Below are 20,440 nucleotides of genomic sequence, written 5' to 3' on the forward strand. Positions count from 1 at the left end.
TGGTATTATGCCGAGTACAAACAGAACAATAGACAAACAAAATCCCAACTGGAATTTAAGGACCTGCACACTTAGACTTAATAAATAGCTGCACTGCTCCAGTAAATCTACGTTACTGCTGTTGTTCTAATTGTACTGATTATCTCTTAAACATCATTTATCTTCTAATAGTATCCTTTGCCAAAAAAAAAACAACAAACCCAAAACCAAAAAAGCCCAACCAACAGAAAAAAAAAGCGCATGGCACAATAAGAAGAGTAACTCCCTGTGGCTGAGCCAGAGGAGATGACAGCTCAGACCTAAGCTCAACTCCACAAACTACAGACGTCCAAAAAACCTGGGGAGAAGCATTGCTCCGAAAGGCAAAAGCAGCCGCAACCACCGCTGAACGGACCGCAGCCTTGGCAGAGACAAGAAGTCACCCTCTCTCAAGACCCCTGGTGGACCCTGGTAGCCAAAATGCCCCCCGTGAAGTCCAAGACATGGCTTGCACAGGGCTCCTCTCCCATGTACAGGCGACCGTACGTCCAGACGGCTCGCTTGGGATCAAGCCTCCAAAATGCAAAAGCCAGACGTTGGGAAGGAGGCACCAGAGTGGCTTTGCTCCTAAAGCTGCATCTTGGACCCACCGCATGTCACGCACACCGCATTTTTCTTGCGATGGCCAAGAAATTGTCCCTCTGTGGAGCGACGCTTACACATCCCCAGTTCTGAGAGCATCATGTTAAGCATCAGACTACCGAGGGCAAGATGAATTATCTGAATACTGTAATGGGTTCATGATCCTGGCAGCAGAGGATCGTGCAAAGGCCAAAGTGGGACAGAGCGCGTCTATCGCATAATTCTGCGCAGAGAAGCGTCCAAGTCACATCTTTTGACCGACGCAAGGAAAATGTACGCCAGGCGGAGAGGTCACAATTTGCAATCTGTGGCATATAATTACTGCAGCTGAAGAGAGCAAGGATGCGAGCACACGAAGAGGCCAAAGCGACAACCCCAGAGCGCGTGGAGGGTGCTACAGCTGAAGGATGCTCATTAAATGGGAAGAGAGGGGCACGATGCTGTAGGGCTCCGCATGCTGAGCGAGCGTCGCAGACCAGCACCTGGTGGCTCAGACATGACCTGTGCCAAGCAGGTGAGCCCACCAGAAAGCGGTGGGGGCTACTCTGCTCCTTCTCTAGTGGAAAATGACCCCTCAGCTCGCAGCCGGGGGCTAATTTGGGGTTGCAAGTGCTGCTTTAACATGTGAAAAAGCACTATCCAGGCTGCAATCCTATGAAATTACAGTGGAGAGGGCTCATTAAGAGCCCTTTAGCAAGTTCTCCCGCTCTCACATAAATGATTATATCACCTGGAAAAGTGTTAATGAAACCCTTGAAGCAAAATTCTTCTGTTCTCCCAGGCAGAGAAGACGGCGCACCGGCGTAAACCTGAATCCTTCATCATTTGAGGACAAGGGAGTGTATCAAACCACCTGCAACGACGATGGATGAGAGCCACGTAGGTTCCTGACCATCACCCTCCCCTCCGTGGCACCCCACGAAGCCTGCACTGGGGTGGCACGGTACAACTGAGGTCTTTGCCAAGCACTACCCGCTGGGGTCAAACGGGCTGTCTCAAAACGGAGAGGTTTTGATGAACATCACAAATCTGGCAAGCTACCAAGCTTCTTCTGAATCAAGGTGATGACAAACCGGCACATCATCTGGCTGCCTCTTGGCGCATCGCTGCAGGGCATCGTGGTTTATCCTGGTTCTGCACAGCCCCAAGCGGTTTAAAACCAGCACATTTTAAGTGGGAAGTGAATCAGAAGATGATCCAGGAGGCTGCCCGAGCGTAACCAGACGTGTGCCAAGGTAAGTCTGGGCTCTCGGCTTATGTGTCAGCATCAGCAGCCGCAGCATCCCTCCATGTGGAACGGGGGAGAGGAGCCCTGGAGAGCGGGAAAAGCCACTGCGTGAAGAGAGGGAAGGAAAAAAGAAAAAGAAGGCACCTATGGAAGTCAACACCCCTGTAGGACATTCATCCTGGAGCCAGCAGGATGATACTGCTCCAGCTAGGACAACGAGGTCCTCCCACTCTGAATTCCCAGCAAACCCACCGAGAGCATCTTCAGCGATTCTGTCTCTGCTCAGGCCCAAAACACTCGCTTTGCTCATCTTGCTCCACTTCTGTGGGTGAGCAACACCCCACCATGGGACAACACAATTTCTAGCACATAGAACAAATAAATAATTTTTCCCCCTGATTTACTTTGTTTCCCCTATCCAAGGCTGGATTTTTGGTTAATAATTTAACTATTTTCTTTATAAACGTCACATTTTTACGGTGTGGGGAAATGTGGAATGTGAATATCTGTTCACCAAGCACAATACAAAAGGAATTTTTTAAAAAAAAAAAAAAAAAAAAAAGACAAAAAGCTGCTGGGGAAAATTTGTGACTCAAGGCAGCAGTTTTCTTTTCATTCTAAGAAAGGCGAGGGAAGGGCACACCACGCGGAGATGCCAAACATGCTGCCTTGACAAGAACACAAGCTATTTAATCTGAATTACATTCCTCGTAGATTATTCAGACTGCACTTAATCTTCGTGTGACCGCTTCTAATCCCGGTTTCAACGGCTGCAAATCAGGATTAGCCGACTCCAGTCATCTACGACGACCGGCTGCATTTTAATTCCCAACAAAATCATCCACCTGGGGATTTATTTTGCTTTAATTCCCACAAAGTTAAAGCCAATTAGTTAATGCCACAAAGCTGTTGGCTTAAAATGAAGAAAAAAAAAAAAAAAAAAAGAAAAAAGGTGACCAAGGAAAAGGATCTCTGTGGGAATTGCTGTGGTTTGCCTGGCTGTGAAAGCTGACGCTGCAAAGCGGGACAAGCTTGTGTCCGGAGCAGCAACCATCACCACTTGTGCCAGGGATTCGGAATATGTTCATGGCTTTGACACATGAACCCAGTTTATCCCTGTATTCCCACCTACTCCATGAAAATCCCATATTTTTTCCCCCCATTCCCATGTACCCAATGAAAATCCCATATTTTTTCGCATCTATCCCATGAAAATCCCATATTCCCCCCCCCCCCCCCCCCCCCCCCATTCCCATCTACCCCATGAAAATCCCATATTTTTTCCCCTATTCCCATCTACCCCATGAAAATCCGACGTGGCCACCTGGGCATCGTGGTGTGACACCGAGCCGTTGTGCCGGCAGCCAGGAAAGCTGGCTCTGACACTTCGGGAAGCAAAATCTCCCCTCTTGCTCCACGCATCTCAATGGAAGACCACAAAGGGGGTGACATCTCAAACCCTTGACCAGGTTCACGGGAGACCACCAGGTCCATGAGGCTCCTACCAGCCTCAGGATGTTCTCACAGCTCAAGTTCTCGCTCCCCCACGTATTTTGGGAACTCATGATGGTTCCTTATGCATCCTTCATCGTAAAACCTCTCCTGAAGGAAGGCATGGGGCAACTCTACCATTACCATCAACTACTTTACCTCCTTTTTGCCTTTCCAGGGGGTCCAAGAGATGCTTTTTGACTTACCACACTGACCTCCCAAATATTTGGAGGAGGCGCATTGCGCCGTGCCACTGCAAGGCGTCATTGTTTGCTCCCTCCCCTTCTACTAGGGGAAAGCGGCACATTTGCCAACAAAGCCCAGTTCGTGCCAAGTTCCAGCAGCTTCTGCCGCTGACGATGGGCTCTTTGGGTCCCAGGAGGTGATTTCCACTCCCCCACCCCTCCCCCACTCGACCTTTGAATTCATCCTGCTCCCAAGGTGAACGAACACACAGAGAGAGGGATGCCGGCGCTGACATTTTGCAGCAATAGCCACACAGATGCCATTAGAGAACACATTGGGAAAAAAAAACCAACAAAAAAACCCCAAAAAAACCCACCCCAAACACCCTCCCCCCCCAAAAAAACCCCCCAAAACCCACCAAAAAAACCCAAACAACCCCCCCAAAACGCCAAAAAAACCACCCTCCAAAAACAACCCTCAAACCCCTCAACCCCCCCCAAAACTCTCAAAAACCTCACGCCCCCCCAAAAAACCCAAACCACCAAACCCCTCCAAAACCTCAACCCCCCCAAAACCCAAAACTCCTCCTCCAAAACAAACAAAAAAACCCCAAACGCCAAAACTCTCCCAAAGAAACCACCCAAAACTCTCCCAAAAAACCACCCCCCAAAAAAAACCCCAAACTCAAAAAAAACCCCAACCCCCTCCAAACCCCACCCCCCCAAAAAAAACAAAAACCCCTACCCCACAAAAAACCCCAATAAACAACAACCCCATTCCCCCCAAAAAAAACCACCCCCCCCACCCCCCCAAAATCCCCCAACTCTCACCCAAAAAAACCCTAACCCCCCCCAAAAGCCCAATACTCCCCCCAAAACAATCACCCCCCCCAAACCCCCCACCCCCCCCCACCCCAACCCCTCCCCAAAAAAACACCGAAAAAAAAAACCCAAACAAACCCAGCCCCCTACCAAAACCCCACAGAGGGGGAGGGGGAGAATATTTGCAAAGGAGAAAAAAAAAGAAAAAAAATTTAATCCCTCTAATTCCCTCAGTGGTTTTACGGAGGGATGCAGGTGCAAAACAGAACCACCCAGCACAAACATCTTATTCTGCGAGCTTTTAGTAGTAATAAATAAACACATAAAAAAAAAAATCCAAAAAAACTCCTTTTCCAGTCTCTTTTTCAGGATTATTTGATAAATTGATGTTTTACAGGGATGATTTTAAAGGTTCGTTTTAACACCACCTAAAAGGCAGCAACAATTGTATTCCACGGCGGTTGCCAGCAAATCGCCTTTTGTAAAAAACTTTGCAAACTGCTGAAAAGAAAAAAAAACGAAATTAAAAAAAAAAAAGAAAGAAAATGAGATCGAGGAATAATGACTATTAGACATGCAAGAAAAATCTGCAGCATCTATCCGGGAAGGCATTACCAGCCTCTTGCTAAATTCAAACATGCTTTGAGATGCAGAATATTTTTTTTTTTTTTTTTTTTTTTTTTTTTTTGTGCAAAAGCTCCCAGACAAAGGCAAAGAAAATGGAAATGGAAAAGCAAACCCGAAAGATAAGGCATGATCTTATCTCTCTGAGCGTTTTAGGGGAGGATTATACTCCAGCAAGTAAAGCGTAATGACGACGGCGACACGGAGTATTTGCACAAGCTTCTCGATACCCCCCCGGTTGCCGCGTCTGACCGAATTAGCTGCATCTCAACACCCGGCATCCTCTTGAACCAACCTTATTCTCAAAGTGACAGCCTCCCTGAGATGGTGGTTGGTGAGCCTTGTGCCAAGCCAGGAAAAAGAAGGGAGAAAAAACCCAAAAAATAGAGGAAAAGCAAAATTATGCTGCTTTTCCAGCGGGTTGAGGGTTGCGTGTGGGAAATTCCCTCTGCGGCATTCGGGGGCTGCACGCTGACACGGTGAGGACCCGATTGGATTTATTTGGTCCTAGCACTGCCCTGTTGCTTTACTCCTTCCCTACGCTACTTTTAGAATTATTAATCTTGATTTTCCTGTTATCAATAACCCTTCCCGGGTCCCGGTCGCCACCTTGGCCAAGCAACGTGGCATCTTCCACTTTTCCTGCCTTTGGGAAGTCTTGTGAGCAAAGCCAAGGAGCTGAAGCAGTTGGCCCAGAGGGACTGGAAACGCAAGGAAGCACAGGCAGGCTTCCCCAAGCCTCAACCCCGGTTGACCAGGCCACCTCCAGGAGGGGCCACCTCCAAGGGATGCCACCTCCAGGAGAGGCCACCTCCAAGGGGGCCACCTCCAGGAGAGGCCACCTCCAAGGGACACCACTTCAGGAGATGCAATCTCCAAGAGAGGCCACCTCCGAGGGATGCCACCTCCAGGAGATGCCATCTCCAAGAGAGGCCACCTCCAGGAGAGGCCACCTCCAAGGGGGGCCACCTCCAAGGGACACCACTTCAGGAGATGCAACCTCCAAGAGAGGCCACCTCCGAGAGATGCCGCCTCCAGGAGATGCCATCTCCAAGAGAGGCCACCTCCAGGAGAGGCCACCTCCAAGGGAGGCCACCTCAGGAGATGCCACCTCCAAGGGATGCCACCTCCAAGAGACGCCACCTCCAGGAGAGGCCACCCTTAATATTTAATAAGTGTTAAAAGTGTCATCACCTTATTAGCGCTTGGATTTATTTTGCACGGATTTATGTTGCACGGAGTCACAGGACAGGGGAGAAAGGCGCACCAGCATCTCACAAACATCCCATCCCCCATCCCTTCCCCGTGCCTCTGCCACCAGGGCGGATTCTTCCAGAAGCATTCCTGCAAAACAGTAGAAAGCCCTGATGTGCTCATGTCTGCTGTGTAGGATTCACCCCACGTCCTTTCCAGGGGAGGGGTGTATTCCTTTGGGAAATAATTCTACCCAGTGCACTCCCCCTGGAGATGTCCTTGCAGACCCTGGGGAACCACAAAAACCCGCTAACTATGCCGGGAGCAGGCACAAAGCAGCAACCAGACCCACATCTATACCAGGCCAACGCCTATTCATCTAAAATAAACCTTTTTCCCAGCTACACGCTGTGTAACCACAGCAAAAAACACTTGAACTATCCACATCTCCACCTGCCCTTCCCCCCACCACCCACGCAAGCCATTTGCGTGTTTATTGCATATTTACATAGCACACCTCAGTGGGATGCTCCCTGGGCCACCGACACGCGTGTCCTTTTGGTCTCCAAGTCTACGCATCCTTGTGTGTGACACCAGACCCAGGTCCACCTCCCCCCCCCTACGCCACTGCCCCTGCAAAAAAGCCGTGATGAAGACACCGCAGCAGAAACATCACCAGGCTTCCAGAGTGCAAAATATTTAATGTATCTAGTTATAAAGTGACCGTGTCTGCTGGTGCCCGTTTTTATCTCCCCTGGTGGCTCTGGGTCTCTGACCGCACGGTCCCAGAGCTGCTTACCTTCTAATAAATCCTTATTTGATATCAAATTTTGCTGAGAAAATGAAATGTGATGATCTTTCGCTTGCTCTAGCCATTTTCAGACAGCAGAATAATGGACACCATCATTTTCAGACCACGCTCTGCTCCCATGGAGCGGTGTGAAGACAACCACAAGGGCTTTCCCTGTAAATTTAGCGCTATCTCCTTCGTTTAGCCTCGTGGCAGCAAGGGAGGTCATTCCCATATGCCTCCCAGTGCTGCCAGTCACCCGTGTGACCCATGCCATTGCCCTGCCACATCCGTGAAGCGAAGCACGGATGCTCCAAGGTCTCCAGATAAACGTATGAAGCTCCAAAGATCTGCCTTGATGCTCCGTAGGCGACACGTCCTCCTGGCACCGCAGCAAGTGTAGAAGCCACCCAGGTCCCACACGAGTTTGCAGGGTCTCATGTGTCCATCTACAGCAATCCCATGCATGGAGACCATCACACCAGTGACTTCCACATCCTCCTTCTCCTCCATCCATCGACTTGGAACAACGGGCCAAGTAATTCCCAGCATGTGCCGGAGCACAGAGGCTTTTCCAAAGGACACGAGGACATCCAAGCAGCATTAATTCCTTGCAAACTGGGGTGGGAATAGGGTCTCCTGCAGGACCCCATGTTATCAGAGGCTGGGAACGCTCCTGCATCGGCACAGCCCCACCATCAGAGAAGCCCAAACGGTTTCTGAGCGAGCTGGAAAACATCTACTCCAGGCACAGAGCTGCTCACGCTGCAACGCGCTGAAGTGCAGCGGCATGAGCAGCGCTCTGCACCCAAGGTTAATTAGTTCTGGCTCTGTCGGGGCTGATTCACCTCCAGCGGCATGCTGACACAGCTGAACTTGACGTCGGGAATAACTCCGAGGGTTCTGCGGTGCAATGCAACCAGCTCCGTTGGCTTTGGGGGCACGTGAACTGTTAAAGCCAACCTCGGCGCCTTCCTCCTCAAGGGAAAGGAGAAGTGCCTGGATGTAGGAAGTTTCCAGACCCCTCCAGGGAAAGATGCTGCCCACTGTAGGCAGCTTCCAGACCCCTCCAGGGAAAGATGCTGCCCACCCTCTGACTGCCAGAGCTGCTAAGTTCAGCAGCTTATGTAGGACAGCTGCAGATACAGCTAAAAAACCCCCAAACAAGCAAAAAACCACACACACCACCACCCCAAAACACACCCCACATATCCTCCAACCAAAAAACCCCAGCAAAACCCAACCCCAACCCCACCACACACACAACCACATCCCCCCAAAGGAAGAAAATAAAAAAAAAATAAAAAAAAAAAAAAAAGGAAAAAGGACACCTCCTCCCCCAAACCAGCAAATCCGAAGCATGCCAAGGACTGTGCTTGTCACTCTTCACAGATGGGGCTGATCTACATTTTAAAGCAAAAACTTCAAACAGATCAAGCCACTGATTCTTGCAGATATTCCCAACAGGCTTTTCTCCTCCGTGCCCTGCCCTGCATCTTCTCCCCTCCGTGCCCTGCCCTGCATCTTCTCCCCTCCGTGCCCTGCATCTTCTCCCCTCCGTGCCCTGCATCTTCTCCCCTCCGTGCCCTGCATCTTCTCCTCTCCGTGCCCTGCATCCAGCTCCCACTATTCCCATCCTCACCTAAATAAACCAGTCTGAATTCCCCCCTCCAACTTCCAGAGCCCTCCTCGTCACCTCTAGCTCATTTTTAGGTATTTTTCTCTTGCTGCAAAATAATAACCAAGGTGGTTTTGCTAAGCGACAGGTAGCGTAGCGGCATAGAAAGGTACCGCTTTGGCGGCGTTACATCTAAATGTATGTGCATCTACACACACAAAGTAATATACGTAACATCTCTGGCATGAAACACATCTTTAGTTAAATGAAATTTCTAGTTAAATGGAGGAGGAGGAGGAATAGGACCCCTAAATGCCACTGGAACAATTCGCGGTGCCTCCGTCTTTTGCATCCTCCACTTTTCCGCCCATCTCAGCCAAATACTTGCCTGAGATCTGTAAGTTTGCCAAAGAACTCCCTGTCAGCGCTCATAGCTCTGCTAATTAGTAAGGTGTGGGTGCTAAATTGGAAGTTCAGGGGGGAAGAAATTATGAAATTAGCCAACAGGAATGAGCTCGGAAACTGCAGGCAGCCCAGCGCTATTATAGAAATATTCCTAGAAGAGGCATTTTATTTCAGGGAAAAACGAGCTAAGCGTCGATCCGCCGGCACGTTAATGCAGGAAAAGCACCCGATTTCATTTGGTTTTCCCATCCTGGCTTTTTTAATAGCACCACTGATTTCCACTGCCTGGGTATGATTAGTCAGGGGATTGGGGAATCCCCTCTTTTTCTCTGATGGAACATAATTTGCAATTCAGATCTTAGTTACGGTGACTCAAGGAAGAATATTTTCATTAAAAAAAAAAAAAAAAAAAAAAAGCAGCAGAATTGGAGGAAAGAAACAAATCCAAGGCTTCAAAATGAGGGTGAATCAAGCCTCTGCATGCTGCAGGTTGAGATCCTTCAGGCACCGTGAAATAGGAGCGGTGTCATGAAGGACCAAAGCCTTGCCAAGCCTTTTAATTGTATTTTTTTAATTTGTATTCCCCCCCTCCCCTCTCTTTAATACAGATAATTTCTGGGCAACATACCCAGCCTAGCAACCCTCTGACCTAGGCAGAGGTCCGTAAAAAAAGAAGCAAAATCCAACAAACTGCACGCCGCTGACATCAGCCACACTAAAATATAAATTTTTGTAATAAATAAATATAATAAAAATACTTAAACTTAAATTATTAAATTATTTATTTAAATAAATTACAAAATTATTTTATAATAAAAATAAATTTAAAAAAAAATATTTCAGGGGTAAAACCTGGCCTGAAGACAAACACTCAGGCCGGTGCTGTGGCAGCCCTGAGCGTTTGATGAAGCACCAAGACAAAACCGAGTTTTTTGGAACACCCCCAAATCTTTACGTGTGGCCGGTCAGCGAGAGAACGGGGGGTTTTAAAGGCTTACTTCCCCCCCTCCCCACCCCCGCCAAAAAAAAAAAAAAAAAAAAGAAAAAGGCGAAGGAAAGCCAGAAGATAAAGAAGCTGCAAGAAAAGGCAACGGCTTTCCCGGTGTTGCACAGCAGCGGTGGGCAAAGGTCCCTCTCCTACATATCGCAACCAACGATGGGTCAAGACCACGGTCAGGAAATAGTCACGCCACGTCTTAAGCAGCCACCACCTCCTCTGCCTTCCCATTCATTCCAGGGATTCATGGATAAGGCCCATTCATTGCATCCCGACAGAGAAATCCTCTGCTCTTACTCATTCTCATGCAAATATCCCTTGGAAATACAAAACCAAGGGGAGCCCTTGTAGCTAGACATCCAGCTCCAGGGCATCCAGCTATTCAAGGGAATTCAAAGGATTACAGAGCTCTGTTTTAGAAGCACTGGCCCTAAAAAAAAAAGAAAAAAAAATAATCTTACCATTTATTTGCTCATCGGTGCGCTGGCCGTTCAGCTTGCTAAGAAAACATCCACAAATTCAACCTCTATATCCACCTACCCCAAATTCACCTTAAATCAGGGTAATTTACCCACCCTAGACCACACCTTTGATACAAAAAAAAATTTAAAAAATCCCAAACCAAATCATATTACACTAAAAACACACATTTTGGGCTTAATAGAATACAGAAAGCCGGCACTAAGCAGGCACAAGCACAACTTACTGCCGATGACCTGGTTTAGCGTTGCTTACGCACGTTGCATTTCTCGACAGAAAAATAAGGAGAAAAAAATGTGCCACCGCAGCAGAATTGCTCGCTCTATAATAATCTCAGAGTGCCACGCAATAACGCTATTCCAGGATTTCTCTCTGTTGCCGATGGCATAAATAGTACTGGGGAATTCAGCGAAAGGGATCTGCTCTCAGGTGAATTTAAGAGCCTGTAATTTCAGACACAGAAATGGCTTCTAATTACAGTTAGAAAAGGAAGAGCTGTAGAGGGGAGGGAAAAAAAAAAAAAGGAAAAAAGCTAAATAATCTGGCTGCTTTTGCAAGCGCTAAGAGGCGCCGCGCACATCCAAAGGCTGCCATGTGCCTGGTGGGTTTGAAAGGACACGGCCAAACAACGCGCCCACCTTGTCCTCCTCACACTTACAGCTTGTTTCGTGGGAGAGGAGGAGAAAGCGATGCTCTTCTGAATTATCTAGTGATTTTATACAGTAGATGTTGAAGGCTGAAAGCATTTGTAACCTGCTTTGCATGAAGCATGCATGAATCTTGGTGTTTCACGTGGACGTCGACCCTCAAGCATGCTCTCACTAGCACCAAAAAGAGAGAAAAAAATCCACCAAACCCACCACACCCACCCAAAACCCCCCAAACAAACTCTTAAATTAATTCCTGATTTAATGGATCATTAGAAGCAACAAAAATAATCAGCCTCAGGTAGGTGGAACAGCCTTCCTCAAGACAGCATGACCCATGGTCCCTTTGATGGGTAGCGTGGAGCTCTACGTACCACCGCTCATCCTACGCATCTCATTGTTCAGCTTAAAAAAATCAAAATATTAAAAAATATTAAAAAATATGGAAGTCATGCTGCTCCAAGAACATTTGTCTAATAATAAAGCGTCCCTGACATGCCACCAGAACCCCTCACAACACCCCTGCTGTTTCCAGCACGTTGATCACGAGGGGAAGCCGTGCCCTCTTCACACCCAGGTTTTTTTCCACACGTTGATGTGTTTGAGCAGGACAGACGGCAGCTCCAGCATGGCTATTTCCAAACCCGTAAGAACATCACCCGGGGCATCCATGCCAGGAGCTGTGTTTCTTCCCAGCTGGAAGAGAAGAACGATTCCATATCTCAAGTCTTTTGTGGTGGTGGGGTGGAGGGAGCAGAAAGGAACAGGTCCGTGGTTTACAACCACAAAGAAAAGGGGATACGCGGTTGTTTGAGTCCGCTGTTTTTCCCAGCAAGGAAATCCCTGTAAAGCCCCCAGTGGAGGGAGGCTCCCAAGGGATGCTCAGCTGCTTTGCAACCACCCCGGACCTCCTGCCAAGTCGCGGTGGCTTTTCCTCGCAGGGTCTTCTCCAGGAGAACAACTGGCGTTGCTTCCAGGCACAACCAGGCAGCAGATTCAAGGCTTGCAGGGGATAACTAGCTGGTGCCAAATGCAATTTTCTCAGCTTTTTTTTTTTTTTTTTTTTTTTTCAGGTTTAATAAATACACGGGGCAGGGCTGGTGCTCAGAGCAAGCTGAGTTTTACGTACGCCTACATGTGGTGTTCCGCCGACAGGTCGGGGCTCACACTCCCCGTATCGCACATCTCAAGGACATGACCCAGCTTCCCAGCAGGACCCACCAGCTGTGGTTGGGGCAGCCCTAGCCCCATCCAGCGCCCTGCTTGGGGACACCGTCACACCAGGTTGAGCTGATGGTCATGTAGTGACACGACCTCCCGTCCAGACTTGGCTGGTGACCAGCACGGACAGGCAAACGCGCTGCAAAAAACACCGTTTCTCATCATTATTTATGATGCAGAAGTAAAACACTGCTGTTTTCACAGCTGTCATATACCCTGAATCCTCAGAATCACTTTGGTTGGAACGGGACCTCCAAAGGTCACCTAGTCCAACCCCCGAATCGTGCTTCTCCCTTGGCTTCGTGACCTGAAGCGGTAGGCTAAGTCCAAACCATTTTCAAAGATGGTAAAATGAGAAATAAAAAAAAAAAAAAAAGCCCTTTCTGAACATAAAGGTCATCTGGCAAGAGAATGTAAGCAAGCCAGCAACAGAGAGACCTCAGCGTGGACATGGAAGGTCATCTCCCAGTATGAAAGCCACCCTGCACCTTCCAGCTCTATCTTACATCTATATATATCTATATATACATACACACACAAGCCAAAGCAAAATTTGCATCACCATTTTGCTGGCTCATACAGAAGATGTTTTCCAGGCACTACGAACAGAAAGACACCAATTCCCACACAAACCTTCCTCCCTGATGCATCTCGAGACGCGTGTCTCCGCTCCGACGCGTGCTCCGCGTACTGTTTGCCCACCGTGCTGAGAGAGATTCGCCTGCGCTTGAAATCAAGTTGCTGACTTGGCGAAAAACGGGCCCCGGAAGATATTTTCCGATCAATACACATTATTTTCATCACAGCCAGGGCTCTTAGCGTTCATCTCAGAAAATAAATAGGCAAATACGCTTCCAAAATACAAAGCGTAGCCATCTAAGGGTTGATTCCACCTCCCATTAGATTAAAAAAAATATTTAAAAAAAAATATATATCCAAAAACCCACGTCAGCAACATGGGCACAAGCTATTAACTCTTTTAGTCTAGCAATTTAAAATCTTTTTTTATACGCTGCCTCTCTCCCTCCCTCCCACCTCCTATTGCTTCCCCTCCTCCCCGCACCTCCAGAACTTCCCGAAGTCCAAAGACAAGCGCTAAGGTCAATGCTACCCGCACCCTTAGAAATACCAAATTCGTGATGTGCACAAGGACCAGAACCCACTCAGAAACCACTGAGATCTCCAGCACAGAGGAGAGTCACGAATTCAGGTACAATTGTCGTGATAAAGGTAAGGAGCACGCGAAGGCAGCGCAAAAACCCTCCTTTCAAGACGCCACGCGTGCGAGCCGAGACAATAACAAGCTGCTAACGCTGGGCAAGACAAGTTTTTGTCAAGCTTCCCACTTTCCTGCTACAAAAGCCTGGCTGAAGCCAGCTGGATATCACCGAGCATCCATAAGGATATTAATAATTCAGCTTTGAGTAAGCGAAAGCACCAGCGGCCGCGAAAGGAGGGGAGGCTTGCTCGTTGCCGGATTGCACTCAGTGCATGTGACAGGGCTCAGCAGAGGTTCAGTGATCCTTGAAATTTGTCTGGAAGCGCGATTGTTACCGATTAGAAAAGAATATGCACGTATTTCAAAGACGCTCCGCTTCACGGCAAACTCCTGTCACTTTGCAGCTAAGTGTCGCCAGTTTTCCCAGACTAATTGCCCTCCTCAAAAAGGATGCAGAGCTTAGCATTGGATCAGAGAAGTGGAGATCCTCTTTGTCATCAAAAAAAAAAATAAAAAAAAATAAAAAATCAGTGTAGCTTCTCTTTTGAAATTACAAAGAATTTTCCTTTGTCCGGTATTTCGTACTGCAAGAAAATTCCCTTTATTCAATCCATAGAAACGTTCCCTCTGTTACGTGAGTGAAAAAATCTTTCATGCAGGTGACAATGATCCCACCCACACACACATTTTCTAAAATAAGTTCCATGAGGAACATCTGTCACGTCTCTCTGCCCCAGGCTGGCAACCAACACTTGGCGGGGAATCCTGATATCCCGATTTGGGATCGGCGCACAGCGTAGCTAAAGCCAAACCATGAAACCCAAGGGCAGGCGCTCACTTTGCAACGATCTATCAAAAATCTGTTTGTTTTTTTTTTTTAACTCCCTCGACAGGACAAGCAACAAGGAGCCCGTCCCAGAAGAGAGGGCAACTGCAGCAGCAGGAGCAACGAGGGGCAATCCAGTTGCAACCAAGCGATGCTCAAGCAGGGAATAAAACACTCCTTGGCCCACAGGTTCGTTTCAAACATCATCACCTAAAACTCCTCTGCGGTGAGGGGTCAGTTAAGATCTCGCGCTTTCATATCTTGCAGATGTAGTAAGAAAGGTTCAGCTTTTGTCCACCCACCTCCTACAACATCCCAAGACTCCAACCAAACAAGGTGCCAACCCTAAAAGCCACCTGCATCACCCTCATCGGAGCGTCCAGTGGCTCCTTGCAGCATCCTCAACCTGGGTGCACAGAAATTATTGGGGGAAAAAATAATGTATCTCTCTCCAGTCATTGAATACCTAATTATTTCAAGTAGACTGTATATATATATATAATTTTTTTTTCACAAAGGAGGGAGTAACCTGATCAGCCCAATTGTACCGACGGGCCAAGAAGCTGTCACCGTGCCATTTCATTGACAGTCTGCAGGAAAACCCACTCCAAACGCCCACCACCAGAACTGGTGAGTAGAAACTGGTTGAAAGAGATGGGAAAACTAGAAGTTCCCTACCTAGTTGTTGGGTTATTTTTTTGGCACCTTCTCATGAAAAAGAAGCTTTTGCCTGAAAGAAAAAAATTTTTTAAAAAATGCAGGTGTTAGGACAGGGAGATTTTTTTGGTAAATTCCATTTTGGAAAAAAAAAGAAAAAAAAAGGGTTTGTTTTTCAGGCCAGCTGGAGGGTTAACATGCTGCTAACCAACCTAACCATTTCCCCCAACAACAACAGCAACCACCCCACATTTGAAGCAACACCAAGAACTCTGCAGCGCACGACCACCCGCCCCGACCTGCACGTGCAAACAGTGTGAGACAACCCACTGGCAGCGCCGCCGCCCTAACGATGCCCGTAACTCATTAAGCCCACACCTGCCACCTCCAAGTAGGACGTTACCTCCCGTCCTCAATGCTCCACTTATTTCCGATGGAAGATTTCGAACAAAAGCATCGGCGACCCCAGCTACAGCGATGGGGGGCTTTCTTCAGCCGTCCCTTGCACCGCTGCAAGCCTTGGGTTATAACAATAATGTGGCTGCTGGTTAAAAAAAAAACAAAACAAAAAAAACCCCAAAAACCCACAAACATCCTGGCAGCTCAGATTTACCAGCCCCAGCAGCACCAGCATAAAAACCAGGTAAGGAATAAGATTTATTCCCCCCGGGAAAGCGTGGGTCCAGTGTGCAGCATCTCCATTCCCACGTGCGCATGGCGGAAAGCAGGCGCAGAACGAGCCCTCTCGCGGCAGCGCATCGGAGAAAAAATCCTCCAGCATCAGACAAGCCGGCAGGCAGCGGAGAGAAAATGCTGCACTGCCTGTGGCGAGGCAGGCGAGCTCAGAGTCGCCTGGGTTACCAACCTGGAAAATCATACAGAAGGTTGAAAAAAATATAATCTCTTCTTAAATCATGTAAAAGGGCGGGGGGGGGGGGGATAATGGCCATCTGCCCGTTAATTATCATCATCATCATCCAGGCACACTAAAAAGCAGAGTGTTGAGTGCAACCTCTCTCTACTGCTGCTTTATCTTTATATATATATTAAAAAAACCAAAACCAAACAAACAATGAACTACAGAAGGTATTTTTAAGGTTTCAAAAGAGAGTAAGCACTCTGCGTGCTTCACAGTGAGAGTTTTTACCGTAGCAGCAGAAGAAATATAAATATATGTATAAATCCAGCTACCATAGGAGATGTGGGGGCTCTTTTAGAGCAAACCCCTTTGCTAAAACACAACCCCATTTGCAAATTTTCTGTGTAGCGAGGCCCCCAGCCCGGAGGAGATGCCCCCCCCACCTTGCTCCAGCAAACTCAGCCCAGCTCGGCGCAGCTTTTTCGGTGGCAGAGAGTCACCTCGGTCAATGACAACACTGTCACCCTTGCCGGGGACGCTACACGCGACGGCAGCGCCCGTCGCGCCCTGCCAGAGCCAAGGAGCCTGGAGGGTTGGGGTGGAAGGGTGGAACACACGTTGGGGGGTTAACACCGGTTGCCGTCGCCAGCTCGCCGCAGCCTTTGCACCCCTCTGAAAGGGCACACCGTGCTCAGCACCCTGAGAAAAAAACGGGTGGCCACCCCAGCAGCGGGACGGTGCCATCCAGGCACCCCCTTCCAGCAGTGAAGAAGGGGAAGGAAAATTAAAAAAAAATAAAATTAAACACCGACGAAGAGCGAGGTGAAAGCATCGGTGACCATTATTTCAATGCCTCCCAACTCCCCGCGAGGAAGCCCGTGCCCTGGAAAAACCCGCTCCAGCCAGGCGTGCCGCAGATGCCGGGGATGGATGCGGGTACCGCGGGGGGCTGGCGCCCACCTCCCCCTCTCCCCCTCCGTGGGGCGAAGCGCGACAACCCCAACGCGGCTGCGGAAGGCGCATCCGACGATGACACTGCAATTTATCAAACGGGGAGGAGGAGGAGAAAAAATAATAATAATAATAATTATAATAATAAGCGATGAAAGCACAGCTGCGGGCCGGTTGCCACCACCTGGGTCTCGCCCTGCCCGGCGCTGGCCGCAGGACATCAGGGCGCCGGTGATGCTGGGATGCTGCTGGGGGGATGCTGGGGGGATCCTGGGGGCATGGTGGGGCCGGTGATGCTGGGATGCTGCTGAGGGGACGTTGGGGCCGGTGATGCTGGGATGCTGTTGGGGTGATGCTGGGATGCTGCTGGGGGGATGCTGGGGGGGAGATGCTTTTGGTGGGATACTGGGGGGACGCTGAGATGCTGCTGGGGGGATGCTGGGATGCAGCGGGACGCCAGGGGAGCGCGGGGGAGCCGGCGCCCTCCTCTCCCCATCGATCCCCCCCTTCGCACCGCGGCGACCCCCCCAAACCCCCCTCCCCCCGCGACCCCCCCCATCTCACCTCTCCCCCGGCGAGCCTAGAGGGGCGGCGCGCCCCGCCGCGCTCCGGCCGAGCCCCCGCCGCCCATGGCCGGGGCCGCCCCCGCTCCGCCGTCCCCCGGCGGAGCAACCGCGCCCGCGGAGCCACCCGCGGAGCCGGCGGAGCCGGGCAGAGCCGCTGCCGCAGGGGCCGCCCCGCCCCGGCTCCGCGCAGCGGCGGCAGCGGAGGAGGAGGAGGAGGAGGAGGAGGAAGCGGGGGGGGGGGGCGGGGGGGAGGCGGCCCCGCCCCACGGGCGCAGCCCCTGTGCGGCTGCAGCCCCTCCCGCTCAGTACCGGGGGGGTGGGACCGGGGAGGGGGGGAGTGGTACCCACTGGTACCCCCGAGCATCCCTTTCCGGCCGGTGGCGCGGAGCTGCATCCCCCGGGGGTGCGCAGCCTGCAGCTGAGGGATTAGAGTTGTGCGTTAATTGCTTGTTAATTACAAGGTGCTGGCCGGTGCGGGTATTTAAATACAAAAAAAAAAAAAAAAAAAAAAAAAAAAAAAGGAAATAAAAGCTCAAAGCGGGGTTAAGTGCCTTCCTTTGGTACCGGTGATGCCTGGGTGAGGCTGGGGGGGAGTGGGGGGGCAGAGGTCGGTCTTTTTTCCAGAGGGATCCGAGGGGGAACAGCCTCAGACTGCACCAGAGGAGGATTAGGTGGGATATTAGGAAAAAAATCTGAAAAAAAAAAAGGGGTTTTGAGCACTGGAACTGGCTGCCCAGGGGAATGGGGGGGTCCCCATCCCGGGCAGGGATTTAAAAATATATAGATGCGGCGTTAAGGGATGCGCTTTAGTGGTAGATGTGGCAGAATTGGGTTAAGGGTTGGGCTTGGGGACCTTAAAGGTCTTTTCCAACCCAAACGCTCCTAATTTCCTCGTCTGGTCCAGACCTGAGACCCCCCCCAGATCATCTCATGGGCTTCAAAGGGCCAAACTGGCTCAGGCTGTGATTTACACCTTGCATTAGGTCACGGTGGGCTGGTTGGAGCGTCCTGGTGTGGTTTGTGGTTTATGGAAGTTGAGGAGTGCGTGGATGCGGCCAGGTGGTCCATAGGGCTGGCAGCACGATGCTGAGTGGACCCCCCCCGGTGTGCAGCGTCGCTGCTCTTCTGCTCAGCCTCTGGTAGCGAGAAATCACCTCCCATCCTCACGGGTGTAAAATGTGGGCATAGGCAGTGAAATCCATGGAAGCAAGGAAAAAAAGGGGGAGGGAAAAAAAAAGAAAAGAAAACCTTGCAAAATCCTTCCCTCGTGGAATGTTTAGCCAAAACAACAACAAACTCTCCAAATCCTTACTTCACCCCACAGGATTTTGAAGCGTGATGGACGGGGAGACCGTGTTTTGGGTTTTTTTTCTTTGTTTTATGGTAGCACCTTGTCCGCTGGCGTGGCCTGTGGCTCATTTACTAAATAACTTCATTAGAGGAATCCAACCGGCGGTGGAACGACTCCATCGCTGCCCTGTAGACGGTTTGGGGAATGAAACCATTGCTGTCTCGCTGCTCTCCCATGACTCACGTCTTGATAATACCCAATACAAAAAAAAATAAAAATAAATCTGGAGATGTGATTCACGCTCCTGAGGAGGCCGGAGTAGGGCAGGCTATTGTATTTACAATGAGTAGCATCTTCCCCTTTGCGATGAGAGGTAGCTGTGTGCTCGCACATCAACGGGTTTTTTTTCCACGTAGAGATGCTAATGACTCTAATCTGTGTATGCATGATGTTAATAACTGCGCAGGGGATGCAGCTTCGGGCTGAGATGAGAAGTCCCCCGGCATGCATGGAGAAAAACTGGGTCTGAGTCTTCTCCTGTTTGGAGAACGCGTGTTGTATCTGATTAAGTCGTGGCAGCAAGTGATTTTTCTAGTTTCTGTGTTGAAGATTCCAGAGCACGAAGGGGCTTGTGCCTCCGTCTCCTCCTTCCTGCAGCGACCCTCCACTGATCGCCTCCATCCAGCATTTTACAGTGAGTTTTAAGCCGCTTTACAGGCTCTTTTAGCAATTCTTTAATAAATCCTGAAGGAATTTGCCAGTGGGGAGGTGAGGGTACAGCGGGTGGGTCAAGAAGTTGAAATTGTTGGGTTTTGTTTCCCCTCTCTTGATAAATTTTTCCCATCCAGTAAGAGACTTCTGGGTTACTAGACTTCTGCAGCCTGACAATCTTTTAATTATTATTATTATTATTTATTTATGTTGTTGTCTTTTAACGATGGCATTAGGATCACATTCTGGCTTCTCTGGGAATAGCCCACCACTCTGCGCGTTATTCGTGTGTTAACAAGGGGTAAGGAGCCTTCCCTTTCCTCTGTCTCCCTCTGATGCTCAGGGAACTTCTCCTGCTCCATCTCCAGCTGTCTCAGGGACTTTGTAGCCCACCTGGGTACGAGTATTTTCGCCTCCATGGACCAGAATCGATGCTAGAGCAGTGCACTTAACTGGGCATCCTTTAAAGATGCTCCTCAGCCGCTGCTCTACCTATCTTCTCGTTCCCAGGAGGGGAATTTTACATGAGGCATCGCATGCTCCCAAGGCTGAGGTGGTTTTCACGACTCTACCCTTGGCCATCCCATGGGAATCCAGGCCAGGGATGCTCAGTCTTGGTTTGCATCAGGTATAAGCATCAGGAGCCAAGGTGGTTTCTCCCAAAATTTTCATGAGGAGGGCTGTGCACAATCGTGCAGCAGCTCTGGGACAAGGAATTTCTGTTTGCTGTTAATCTACAGCTTGAAACACCGGTATGGGGCAACAACAGCTTGGCTGCCACCCAGGGCTCTTGGTTGCCCTCCCTTTTTTTTAAGTACTTTGCTCTAGTTTTCCAACTTTTCACTAAATTGGCGGTGTATCTGCCATGCTGGGGCATCTCATCATGAGGAGTAGCTGCGGTGGAGGACCCCGCGCGTAATTAACGCCAGAGCGATTTCCATTGGCTCTGTCACTCTCTGCAGGACCTGACAAACTAAATGATGTCAGCTGGGATAACAAATACAAATGCCAGAGAAAATGAGTGCGCTGCCTGTTGA

The 20,440-nt window shown here is 49.6% G+C and overlaps 1 protein-coding gene across 3 annotated transcripts in view; it reads right to left on the reverse strand.

The window, feature by feature from the left end:
• LOC101921310 (leucine-rich repeat and fibronectin type III domain-containing protein 1-like protein) overlaps nucleotides 1-17,582 on the reverse strand; it is a 53,494-nt gene extending 35,912 nt beyond the window's left edge. For all 3 annotated transcript variants that reach the window (XM_055792486.1, XM_055792487.1, XM_055792488.1), the window contains exon 1: nucleotides 17,400-17,582. The gene's annotated coding sequence lies outside the window, so the exon portion shown is untranslated. The remainder of the gene's footprint in view (nucleotides 1-17,399) is intronic.
• Between the last annotated feature and the right edge of the window lie 2,858 nt (nucleotides 17,583-20,440).

This window comes from Falco peregrinus, chromosome 20, assembly GCF_023634155.1.
Source record: "Falco peregrinus isolate bFalPer1 chromosome 20, bFalPer1.pri, whole genome shotgun sequence".
Lineage (NCBI taxonomy): Eukaryota > Metazoa > Chordata > Aves > Falconiformes > Falconidae > Falco > Falco peregrinus.